Source organism: Polyergus mexicanus, unplaced genomic scaffold (assembly GCF_030449975.1).
Source record: "Polyergus mexicanus isolate NDT 795.1 unplaced genomic scaffold, iyPolMexi1.0 SCAF_3, whole genome shotgun sequence".
NCBI classification, from domain to species: Eukaryota; Metazoa; Arthropoda; class Insecta; order Hymenoptera; family Formicidae; genus Polyergus; species Polyergus mexicanus.
Window position 1 is genome coordinate 11,080,952 of NW_027223323.1, and position 14,154 is coordinate 11,095,105.

Below are 14,154 nucleotides of genomic sequence, written 5' to 3' on the forward strand. Positions count from 1 at the left end.
CCCACCCTTTCAGACCCTCCCAAAACTCTCTATCCTTATTCTTCAGCCCTGCCACATTCCAAAAACCCACCCTATACCTTCCCTTCCCCCCTCTCTTTTCCTCCCCCTCCCTCTCCTCTCCTCTCCCCATGCTCCTCTTTCCCCTCTCACCTTCCTCTTCCTCTCCCACTATCCCTCCTCCCTCCCTGTCCTTTCCTACTCTTATTCTTCCCCCTGATCTTTCCACCCTCTTCCCCCCCCATCCCTTAACTCTTCCTTTCCTTCATTCCATTTCCACCAAATACCATTTATTTGCACTTTTCCATATCCTACCCATACTCTCTTACCTTTTTCTCTCTCTCTCCTTGCCACACTCTCTATTACCCATCTCATCCTTCTTTCCTTCCATGTTAAATCATCATCCAACCTTATATCTCTGCTCTTTATTTCTCCTCTCCTTCTCATTATCTCCTTTTTCTTCTCTACTTCGTCTATTTTCACTATCGCCGTCCCTTTTCCTCCCTCCTTACTTCCTAAGCATCTCACCCCCTCTACCCTAGCCTCTATTTTTATCTCTTTTAATACATCCTCTACCCTCGCCCTCACCTCTCTTTCCCCTCCCTTCACTCCTCTTACTACAATATTCCTCCTTCTCTCCTCTCTTTCCTTCATCTCCATCCTTATCTCAATTTCTTTAATTTTCCCCTCTAATTCTCCTCCTCTTCCCTCCCCCTTTTTCCCTCCCCCCCTTTCTCTAAGTTTCATCTCTCGCCATTCATTCTCTAGCGCCTCCACTCTTCCCTTCATCTCTTCTCTCTCCACCCTGCCTCTCTCATCCATTTCCTCCATCTGTCTCCTCACTATCCCATCTATTTCCTCTCTTAGGTCTTTCATGTACCCCCTTAACATCTCCCCTATCATCTCCCTATCTTTCTGCATTTCTTTCCTCATTTCCTCCTTCACCCCCTTTAACCCTTCCTTTAACTCCTTTTTCCATTCCTCTTTCATTTCCCTCCACCATTCCATCTCTCCTACTCCCCCCCCTTCCAAACCCCTCACCGGTGACCTTTGAACCCTTTTCCCTTTCCTACCCTCCCCTACATCTTCACCCCCTTTTTCCCCTGCCTCTCTCTCTATCACTTCCCTTTTTCTTTTCCACATCTCATCTAAACTCCCCGTGCTCCCCCTTCTCACCTCCCCCGTCTTTAATAATTCCTTTTTTGTCTTATCCTCCATCTCTCCTTCCCTGCTATTTTCCCTGATATAATCCTCTATTTCTGTCGCCTCTCTATCTCCTCTATTGTCAGTGTTTATTCCCCTTCCTCTTCTGCCTCTGTCTCTATCCCTGTGCTCGCCTCTCTACCTAACTTCTATATTCCTTTCTCTCCGTCCTACCGTATGTCGCCGCTCTACCTATCTCACGCTCCCGGTTCTTCACTTCTCTACCACGTGACCCTCTTTCTCTCTTCCTAACCTTACTCTGCCCTGCTCTATCTTTTCCGCCTCCTTGCTTCTACCACCCTCTCCCGTACCTCCACCCTTACTTCTCCACTTTCCCCTCACCTCACTCCTCACTTGCACACCTCTCACTCTCTCACTCACTTCCCTATCACCTCACTTTCTCCACCTTTCGCTCTGCACACTTCCTACAATACTCTTTCTCACCCACCGGAAACGGACTAGAAGTCTATTTTAATTATAATTATAAAACTATATTATATAAAAAACAATATCCGACGATTGGAAAGAGATAAACTCTGAACTAGTGAAGCCATTTCAGTTATAAAGGATAAACTTCATTATTGCTTCAACAAATATTGAATAATATAAGTTCATAAATAAATGTTGATCATTCCATTATAGATCACAAAATTATATGTACAAAGCCTTTAATATTGAACTCTAGTTTAAAAGATTTTTCGTTCTTTGTAATACAATAGATTACTTATTTATGTGCAATAATATACACATATGAAAAAGAGATACACTATAGTACATATAATAATATATAAAAACAGCATGCTCTTTATAAAAATGTGATATGTTAAAGCACTGTCTTCCCTGATTTATACAATAACTGAAAACCAATATACAAATATACAATATACATTTCAATATTCTAATACATCAACAATACAAAGTTATTATAATCAACTATTAATGACAGTTAATGAATTAGCATTCCAATACATATAACATTTTACCTGGTGGGGTCGTGAAGGAGGTCCACGACCTTTATACAATACTCGCCTTATTTTGGCAATTTACGGTATGATCATCTCATTTATTGATTTCTAGATATTTGTAGTCAGTATTATTATGATTTTCATTAACGACAATGTATTTTTTATTTCTTTTTCAGATGCTGTGTGCAACAATCGATACATAAACAATCCGACTCGATCGGAGTTTCAAGCACAAATGCGTGAAGCCCTGCGAACAGGTAAAGAGAGATGGAGGAGCAGAACGCACGGTCCACGGTCTACTCATCCTGTCAATCCAAGACCACGCGATTTTTGGAGCGATGAGCGACAAAAGAAAGAAAACAGGAGAATAAGAGATGATTAAATTTGGTATGTGAAATTTTGATATATTAAATTTGTGCGTGTGTGTGCGTACGTTTGCGTTTATATAGTGCATGCGTGCGTGTATGTATGTGTAGAGAGAGAGAAAGAAAGAGACAGAGTAGCCATTTTATTTTTAGTAATAATAATAATAGCTTTATTTTCTTAGTTATTTTTGTTTTTCTAATATACCAAATGTTCTTTTTACAGATTACTTTCAAGAGAGGCGAATCCACGGATGGATTGCGTAAGTGATAGTGGCTGTGTTCGTTTTGACGCTACAATCACTAAGGTCCGGTTTCACAACTTACTTTAATCGAAGTTTAACTCATTAATGGAGAATTCATATTACATCTGATGTCCGATATATCCAATCGGACGTTTGTACATCGGACGCAATGTGAATCCTCCATTAATGAGTTAAACTCCGGTTAAAGCAAGTTGAGAAACCGGACTTAAAAGCATTTGATTGATCAATCGGAATAAAGATTTCTTCGTTCTGATTAGTCAATCAAAGGCTTTCAGTACTTTTAGCGCCAAGACGAAAGCGGTCGGTAGCGAACTAGCGTCACTAGCAGGAAGAAACCAAACGGCACTTTTCAGTGCCCATTTTAAAAATATTAAAGCTTCTCGGAACTTCCTCGCTTCGCAAACGGTATTTTTCAGTATCATTACGGAATCAATCGGCACTTTTCAGTGCCTATTACGGAATCAATCGGCCTTTTTCAATGCCCATATCGAAATTAATCAGCACCTCTCAGTGCTTAATAAATTTTTCATTCTTTTACGTATTAGCATTTTCCCGTGCTAATACGTAAAAATTACGGTTCTCATTAATATATATTTAGTATTTTGTATGTTTATATAGGCTTCCGAGGCAACCTGGAGTACTTACGGAGGAGAAGGAGGAGGAGGCAACGAAGAATCTCTACGGAGCAGGCAACAAAGAAGATTTTAAATTTAAAATATATAAATTTTAAACTTAAAAACAGTGTTGGATAAATATTATTTTAATTATTAAATAATTTAGTAACTTTAAAAAGTGGTGAATATTATGTTATAATTATGTATATCTTTGTATATTTAGATACAATTATAAATAAATGATTAAAAATTTATTTTTTATTTCTATGTATTAATTATTTTCATCTAAATAGTTACGGCAGATCTGCTCGGTTTCTGCCGCCTATCTGCCATCAAAATGTATTGTGCAGATCTGCTCAATTTCTGCCGCCTATCTGCCATCAAAATGTATTGTGCAGATCTGCTCGATTTCTGCCGCCAATCTGCCATCAAATTGTATTTGACAGATCTGCTCGGTTTCTGCCGTCAATCTGCTGTCAGGTTATGTCAACAGAATCTGCTGACAAAACATAAGCTTAATGCGGACGCAGTTGATGCCAATCTGCCGCGATACTCTGATCGAATTTGTTGCCAATCTGTCGACATATTGCTAACATTTTACTTACTGGAATACAAAGTACGGAAAAAATGCAGTCATTGAACGACATCGGTTTCTTTAGCGGTTGCCGTGTTTTAAACCGAAGTTATCTATTATCGCCGGTGCTCTTTTTGAATAACGTATCAAATTATGCAAAAAAAATAAATCTATATATAAATATTAATAAAAATATTCTAACAGTGCTTTCTATGATTGTGGTCGATAAAAGATTAGTCGATATAGATGCTGCATAATATTTCGGTGGTTGGTCAATGAAGTTAAAAAATTATAAAGTTTCCTTATCATAATTGGTTAATGCAGTGTTTCAGAAGATATATCTGTAGTTTTTTTCCAACCGTAGCGTAGTTTATATTACCTACTGCATACATGACAGTTATCTTAACCTCTCGTGTTTCTCTCTATATTTATATTTTGTGTGATCGCATTTATAGTTTCAAAATATATATTTGTAAGTTTTTTAGATTTTCTGATCTTACTGAAGTGTCATTGAATAAGCATTTTTTGCGTGAAAGTGTTTGGGTACCATAAGAATGTACAACAAATTCTTAAATATTGCAACAAGGTACATGACAGTTATTTTAACCTCGCGTGTTTCTTTCTATTATTATATTTATATCTAGTTATCATTTTGATAGTTTTTCAAAATATATATCTGTAAGCTTTTTAGATTTTCTAATCTTACTGAAGTGTCATTGAATAAATATTTTGTTCGTGAAAGTGTTTGGGTATTATAGGAATGTACAACAAATTCTAAAAATTTTGCAACAAGGCACATTATAATTAAAAGTGAGTAATTTTATTATATTTTCATAATTCACATAATATTTTTAAGTATTGTGTTTTCTATTAAATTGAAAAAAAGACTGAATTGTGACGATGACAGTTATATGAGTAAGATTGTTGTACAAAGGAAAATGATTTAAAGTCATATCTATTAATATTACATCATGTTTATTTTGATTTTAGCAGACGACAATAATGTATAAAATAATTTGGAAACCACACACAGATCCAGCGTGCACCGAATGTTAAAAAGGAATCTATTACAAAGCACGAGAATCTTTTAAGCGAGAGTTCAATATTATAGTCTCTGCTAATAGAATCTTGTGATCTGTAATGGAATGATCAACGCTTATTCATCAACTTGCAATATCTGTTGAAGCAAGAATGAAGTTCATCAGCGATACTTGGATTGTGCAACTACATTATGAAATAATAATGTAAATATTGTGTGTTTTCTATTAAATTGAAAAAAGGATTGAATTTTGGTAATAACAATTATACAAGTAAGATTATTATACAAAGGAAAATGTTTAAATTCGTATGTATTAATATCATATCTTATCATTTATTTTGATTTTAGCAGGTAACTATAATGGATATTAATTTGCAAACCACACACAGATCCAGCGTGCACCGAATGTTAAAAAGGAATCCATTACAAAGCATGAAAATCTTTTAAGCGAGAGTTCAATATTATGATCTCCGCTAATAGAATTTTGTGACCTGTAGTGGCGTGATCAACACTTATTTATATTGATAATTGAAATAATAAGAACTTTGTATTGGTGATAGTATTAGAAGATTGAAATGACATTTGTATATTGCTTATATATTTGATCTTTTTTATTTATAGTGAAATTTGTACATTGGAAATAATAAATTTGTCTATGGAGTGAATACTATTGAGATAATTTTGTAACTACATTATGAAAAAGTATGTTTAAGTTTTGTATGTTTTTACTTATTGAATTTAAAAGAAGAGACTAAATTGAATTTAAGGAAAAACAAAATCATGATGATGACAATTACATATATAAGTATGATTCCTTTACAAAGAAGAAGATCTTAATGTCTTGCTGTCTATTAATATTATATATTTATTTTGATTTCAACAGGCAACAGTAATAAATGAATATTAATTAGCAAAGCACGCACAGATCTAGCGTATGTCAAATACCAAGAAAAAATCCATTACAAAGCACGGTGGTTATGCGGATTACATGTTCTGATCGTTGAAAGAAGCAATTATTAAAACTCTAAATTTTTGTGCTTAACAACCGGTTGCATAGAGCATTAAATATTTAAATCTGTTAATCTTAGGTTTAAATTAATAGTATCGCACTTTAATTGGCTTAGTTTATACCGATTCCTTTGACGCATACTAATTGTAAACACTATATTCAATTAGTATTAAATTGGTTTAATCAAATAATATAGACATAGAGAAAGAAATGAGATTTACAATACGAATTTATATTAATATATATTAATAAATAAACTAAAAGCACACACACACACACACACACACACACACACACAACAGAATTATACATCAGAATGTTGTGAACCGCTCAGAACTGCCATTTCAAATAAATATTATATCAACAAATACGCAGTTTTCAGATCCATTGATTTTTTACAAAACATATAGAATTATTTTGCTTTTTTCATTTGCTTTGGATAATACGAATTTAATACGAATATTTAGTACATGCATTAAAGAGATCGGTGTAACCATTATCACTTGTGCCATTTACTCAAGAATCTGATCAAATTATAATATTCGTTCGTTAATAATATTTTTGATCCTTTTTGAGATTTGATATACATAAATGTATAAAACAACATGTATGAAGTAAAAATTTTGGTAATGATTTTATAATCGCTTTGCTGTTTTGTTCTATATACTGTATCAAGTATTATTATTGTTTTCAAATTGAAAATGATATTTCTTAATTTAAGAGATTTCTTAATTTATGAGATTTAATAATTTAAAGCTTTATATGTATAATTCTTAATGACAGAAATTTGTTATAGTAGTTAGTGGGCACTATGGGGCGTCAAAACAAACCCCCACTCCTCGGCCACTGACGCCGACCCCTGCTGTGCCTGTCTGGGGCCCTCCCCCCTAAGGGTGTCTGTGGGAAAAAAGTGGAGGGGCCTCGTGGACGTCTACGAGTCAAATTTCCATTTAAATTTTTTATTTTTTTATTTTTTTTATTTTTTTTTATTTTTTTTTTCGGTCGCGTGAACATGCTCGGGTTCGAACCTGGGTCCTCCAACTCTCGAAACAGGGTCCTAGTATGCTGAGCTATCCGAAAACTTATTAGAATAGAAGTTAAATGTAGTATTTATGGAGAGTAGTTCTTTATTTTTTTTATTTTTTTATTTTTTTTTATTTTTTATTTTTTATTTTTTCGGTCGCGTGAACATGCTCGGGTTCGAACCTGGGTCCTCCGCCTCTCCAAACAGGGTCCTAGTATGCTAAGCTAGCTGAAAACTTATTAGAATAGAAGTTAAACATAGTATTTATGGAGAGTAGTCCAGCGCTAAGATAGGGGTCCTGGCGGTCCGATTGGTTCTCCCCTTAGTGCCCAGTCCTCCGATAGGTTCCGACGGTTCCGTCGATTTAAAAAAGTGGGTTGGAAAAACGAGCCAAAAAATAGTGCGAGGGAGAAAGCGGGCAAGATGTCTGCCGGAAAGCAGACGTGACAACAACCGACAAAACGGCGACTGTCGAGACTGGAGACGCGTCTAGACATAAGCATAAGGCATCCAGCTTCCCCTCCCCTTACGGAAAACCGAAAGATATCGTGCGGTATACAACATCGTCCTATCGCCCCCTTAGAGGAAAGCCAGGGGAGATGTACGCTATATGTCGCCCACCCTCTTCCACCCTTCCTGTTGAAAAGAGAAAGTTGGATAAGGTACCGCTAGAATAAACTAGATGCTATGACGTGGTAACGAACACGTGCGTGCATGTACGGGTACGATTGTCCGAGGGGGGTGCGCCCCGCTGCACAGATAGACATACGGTAACAACATCGCTGGAGACGTTAGAAAGGGTCTTGGAATATATACGGGTACCTGAGGCTGTTTGACGCTGAGACTTAGGACGGAGACTATGACGTCACGGAGACGTCGGGGGAAGAAAGGATAGGAAAAGAGAAAATGTTTTTACGTAGCATTATTTTAAAAACAGTTTTATTTATATTTATTTATATTTCTTACATAAGAATATTATGCTTTGTACAATAAAAAATTATTTTACATAAAAATATTTGTACAATAAAAATTCTTATTTACAATTAAATATAACTATATTGCGTAGCAAAAAAGATTATCTCTTAGCACGAGGGAAAATACGCGAATTCGTTATATTGCAACTTTAAAAACGAGAGTTGAGAAAACACAGAAGAAAAATTACCGTTCTGCTACATAGCCGTATGGTAACGAACAATGACTATTGATAAATTTACGTTTCATCAATACAGGAGCACATACTTCAGTTTCATAGCGTGTTACCAGCTCATGAAACACAGTACGCCAAATTGCTCTAAACCGTAAGTTTATCGAAGTTCCAGCCGATTCTTCCTCATTTTCTTCATTTTCCCCTACCCTTTCTTTAGCTAACATCAAATTTCTAATACTAAGAAAATTGATTAGTTGAGAGTTTTCAAAATTTAAGGTTATGCCCTTCACTTTGCAGCATTCGTGTGTTCGTCCGTCCGGTGCACGAGCAATGTACGTATAAAATTTAGGGCACCAGATACGAACGTCTCGATATAGCTACCGCGGCCGTAACTTTCAAGTTCGTCCGTCATATCGCCTAGAAAATTTCCCGTACGTGGTTCATACGTTCGGGTCACCGCTACTCACGTAAATACATGAATCCGTATCATAATACAAAACGCGACGATCTAATCGCTCTAAATAAGAATATAATTTTAAACGCGTCTGCGCCGTCGTATATGCAACTATTACAACATTCGTTATCGGTGAGGGAATGACAGCGTCTTGTCGCAATCGCCACGAAAGATATATTACCTCGTCGTTTACGGGTAATATGCCGGTTATCTCGTGCTCAGCACTCATCATCAATGTCGCAAAACGCTGAGGCGTTCTCACGACTTCGGTATTTGGTAAATTGGATCGCTGACCGAATTTTCCCCAAAAAGAATTTAAGCACAGCTTCGCGACAGAACGTAAACCGGGATTCCGAGTAACGTTACGTTTATCAAGAACGATATCTTCGGTTTTCTCGTACTCCCTCAGATATCGTTCTTTAGCATCGTCGTCGTTTTCCCCGCATTCACACGGCCATCCACTGGCTTCTTGTTTAAGCTGCAAGAATGTATTTATATATTCGGTGAACAATCCGCCTTGACGTGTCGTATGATCGAATTGGCTAACTTTATATTGCCAAATCTCGCTTACAGCTGTCACGAGATAACCCTTTCCGTTGGCCTTGCGTAATTCACAGGTCACCCACGTACCCTCGAATTCGTGTTCACGAGCATCGTCATGTGTACAGGGCACCTGCGAAAATGTTTCGCAACAACTGCGGCATAAAGCAAAAAGCAATTTTCCCTGCACACGATATGGGAGTACCGGATGAAATAGGTCGCGTGGTGGGAGTACTCTGCAACGTATGAGCCCTTCAATCGTATCGAAATTATAATTCGGTGCCCTTCCGATTATTGCGGAACATTCCTCGCCGACGTAAATATCCGGATGGTCGATTGGGAACAAAGAGGGTACAAAGAGCACACGTCCACGTATCGTATTTTCTCCGTACCCGTAACCTCATAACGAGTCACGATATTTCCCGTGCGGCTGCCGAAAAATGCATCGCGAGGATCGAGCGGAGATGTTTCCACCATCGGATGATTTTCGAGATATTCGCGCATTTCGTGATTATCGCGTCATAATTTATCAAAATTATTTTTAACAAAAAATTAATTGTTTAACCAAATCTTTTTTTCATTGTCAATATTATAGATCTAAATTTACTTCCGAGATGTGAAATATCATCCGCTAAGTCTGCATATTTTTCTTCCTATATAAGATGCAAAGATCATCAAGCGAATTATCTTTTCAAATAAACATATTCAAATAATCATCAAACAAGAGAGTCTTTTCAAATAAACAGTAAGATGTACCGACACTATCTGCGCACGTACAAATTCGATACGATACAACACACACAAATAATATTGTTTTCTAAAATAATAAATTATTGTTTATTTTACAATCACCAAAACAATGAACAGCTAAAAGCACTTATTAATAATTATAAATTATTTTACTTTAACAATAAATTTGTATTTTTAAATAATTAAATTGAATCAGCAAAAATTGTTCTATTTCACCGAAAAAAGAAGTTTTGTTGTAACATTAAACTTGTTAAATTCGCTAAATTTAACAAATTTTTAATTTAATAAAATTTTTATTTGTTAAATTTGTCATATTTAATTTTTAATATTAAATTTGTTTCTTTATTTTGTTATAATATTAAATAATTCATTATAATAGCAAAATATGGACATATTTTTCATATATGCAATAACAACAATTGTATTACTGATTAAAATTCTTTTTCTCTATTAGATCAAAAAACATTTTAATAATTGATAATGATATGTTTATGAAAGTTTACTCTATTTAACTATTGAAAAAAAGTTTTGTTTTCTTACGATATTAAATTACTATTTATACACACACATTTATATCGCAAAAAATATAACCGATACTTTACTATAAGATTTTGTTATACTATTAGTAAGATTCTTTTCATTCTTACCTCTAAAAATTCGGGTTTATAGATATGAATGAACGGTTTCATGCCAACCCTAATTATAAAAATACCTTCTTTAGAATGAAACATATATTGCTCAAGCCATTGTTTGCGTTCTACGATAAGTACATAATTAGATATTTAGTATTACTTTGTTTTTGTGACAAAATTTACTAATTATTATACTGATTTACAGTAAATGACAATTTTTTTTTTCATTTATTAATTCCTTTAAACTTTTTACTAAAAATATATAAACAATATTTGTAAAAGCATATAATAACAATATCTTATGTATAAGATTTTTACCATAGTCCGTTTGCTTCATTAATTTAAATGCCATGCTAAAAGGAAATCTACCGATCTGAGAAATATTTTTGAGCTTTTGTCGAAGAACGTATTGATGATGTACTATCGATATAATTGCGGGAATTATTAAAACTACGAACAAGGCGCACAATATCAAAAAGATTAAGTCCATTTTTTTGTAGCCTGTAAATATATTAAACAGCCCAAGTTACCAAATATGTAATGCATAAATTATTATAAATACTTTGTAAGATTGAATTTTACACTCACACATTGACAAATATTTTATTGACGCGATGTTTATATCATTATTATCTTTATTAATTCAGAAAATTATATAAAGATACTTTATTAAAGAAGATGGAATATAATATGTATATAAATATATATCATCGATGAAAATTGAGTATAAAATTAATGGTTGAGAATATTTCGTCGGCAAAACATTTCTCGATTATTTCTATGTAACTCGTCCAAATTTGGAATCTGTGTTCATTAATCGAAAGATTCACGAGATAAATTATTTATATTCATGCTATAAATTATTTATATTTTATTTTTCTACCGTATTTCATTGAGTTCTTGAAAAAGTTTTGCGGTTTAAAACGTATAATTATTCTTTTTTGCTTCCTCATAGAGGAAGCTTTGTTTTTGTGACAAAATATTTTTTCGAATTTTTTATGCCAATGTGTTCAAAATGTTCCAAAACGTCAAAAAATTATATTCCTAGAAAATGTATGTATCTGTGTATGTATGTATGTATGTACGAAATGTTTGTACAACTCTAACTTCCGCAATTTTTGAGATATCTGATCAAATTTTTTTATATGAATAGATTATTATAAAAGGATGGTTGGTTATGAATTTGGTGATAGAGTCAGCATCAGTGAAAGAGTCCATTTTCTATAAAATTTTGAATTTTTTGAAAAATGTATGTATACGAATTATACTCGGAAATAATTTTCGCAAATTCTGAGATATCGGGTTAAATTTTTTACATAAATAGAGTATCATCAAAAACGCTGAAAGTGAAGATAATTTCCAGCACGTGCAAAAATGTTTTGGTCAACAACGGAATATTAGTATTGAAACAGCTATCAAGGCATTAAAATGCATTACTGACAGCTCCGTCTTTTAAACTGTTTTATCAATGTTTCTTGTGTGTTATCTTTTCTTATAATAAAATTAATTAAGTTTTTCTTAAATGAGTTTTTATATTTCTGAAAATCTATAATCTACAATGTAAATGTATAATTTATAATTATATAAAAATAAAAAAGTATGTAAATTAGAAAATAGCATATTGCTTCTTTATCTTCTATATCTTTTTATTTCGCTCACAAAGTTTCCTCTATAGGGAAGTAAAAATTGAAAAAAAAAACCCGCTTACTTTAAGGAACTTAAGTTTTGTGAGATAAAATAAAATAATGAGGAAGTAATGCGTAAGTTTCTAATTTGCATGATTTTCAGTTTGTTTAACAATAATTTAAAGATATGATATATATACGTGTTCACAAAATATTAAAGCAATATTGAATTTCAAATTTTTGATTAAACGTACATTTGAGCATAAGCGCTCCATCATTACTGTTTAATTGAAATATATGTACAGCATATAACCGAGTTTCAAAGAATTATAATTTGCAAAATTAAGTATCCGCCCGTATTTTGTTTCATGAGTTTCATTATTATATTATTACATTTTAACTTTGCACGAATTACTTTGTGTCTTGAAAAAAATAAAAAGCAAAACCACGAATTTTATCTAAATGATACTGAAAAAATGCAAGATTTCGGTACTTACTGTTTGTTACGTTGGAGCAAACAATAATGCTTTGCCAAAATATTTGTCACTTTTAGCAAATATCGCTGCGCTTTACTACTAATTATAAATCATAATTTATCGTGCTTTATATATAAATATAGTATAACTTAATATAATAAAATAACCGAGAAAAAGAGAGAGGAGAAGAATAGATGCTTTAAAAAAGATGTTTTAGAATAACTTTTTTTTAAAGCAGAATATTATATAATTGTTTTTACTTCTTCTCGACATAAGATTCGATCACGAAATGTTGCAACTTAATCTTTATTATTCAAGTCTTAATCTTTATTATTTTATCCTATCTTATTTTTATTTTTAATTCTCATTTTGCGCGACTCGAACCAGCAATATATAATATGCAATGCAATACACACAACGGAACCGTATCACTTATTTTATATGATTTCTCCTCGCAAACATTTGAAATATTTCTATACGATTGTGTGAACTACCCTTTGATAACAATGAGGTACGAGATGTAAACGAGATAAAAACAATAATTGTTTGCATATACATAGTATATCTAACAATAAGTAATAATATACAGGGTGTAACAGAGCGCCGTATCAGCCGTTTTTTGAGGAAACAAAGCATTTTCGCGAAAAATGTTTCATACAAAAGTTGTAGAGCTCTAAGTGGCGTATTATATAATAATATTAGTATGACCTTGAATAACGCCGTCACATAATGACATTATGTTTATAATTTGCAATCTTCTTGCGTATTCAGCTGATCATGATTGTTACTTGCCAAATCGGTTACGATAATATTTTATAAATATTTGATTCTTGCTTTATTCTTGACAGAAAATTTTTTACATTCGGTAATTACTGTTAAATTATTGTTCCATTAGTGATGTGAGCACACGTATTAGATAATATACAATACATTTATTGCAATTTTACATTTATTAAGCGCATTTTGTTGTCTAAATGCGTTTAATAGTTTATTATTCATTTAATTAAAATATATTTACGTATTTAATTTAAATACTTAAATATTTGAACTAGAAAAATGATCGTATATTATAATAAAAATCGCGCACGTATTACGATAAGAGAATATAAGTGTTTGAATAAGTCAATAGAATTAAAAAATTAAGTAGTTAAAAAAGCTCAAATAATGGATGAGAATCAATAATAAATAAAAATCTAGATCAATTGAAGCCCGGACGCTGTACTTAGAGCATGAACAATAATTATTATCTATCTTTCTTTAGGAATACATTAACTATGTGTTACAAATAGTTCAAACATTTTGACTCACTTCGAGTCCTTTTAAACGAAACTCGGATAAAAGGATTAAGAATTAAGAAGATGCAAGCGGTAAATCTATTTAAAGCATAGCGACGTAATGATAAATATAATTTGATAATACAGCACAATAAAATTATACATTATAGCTTAACGAGTACTCTGCGTTGATACCACTGCTT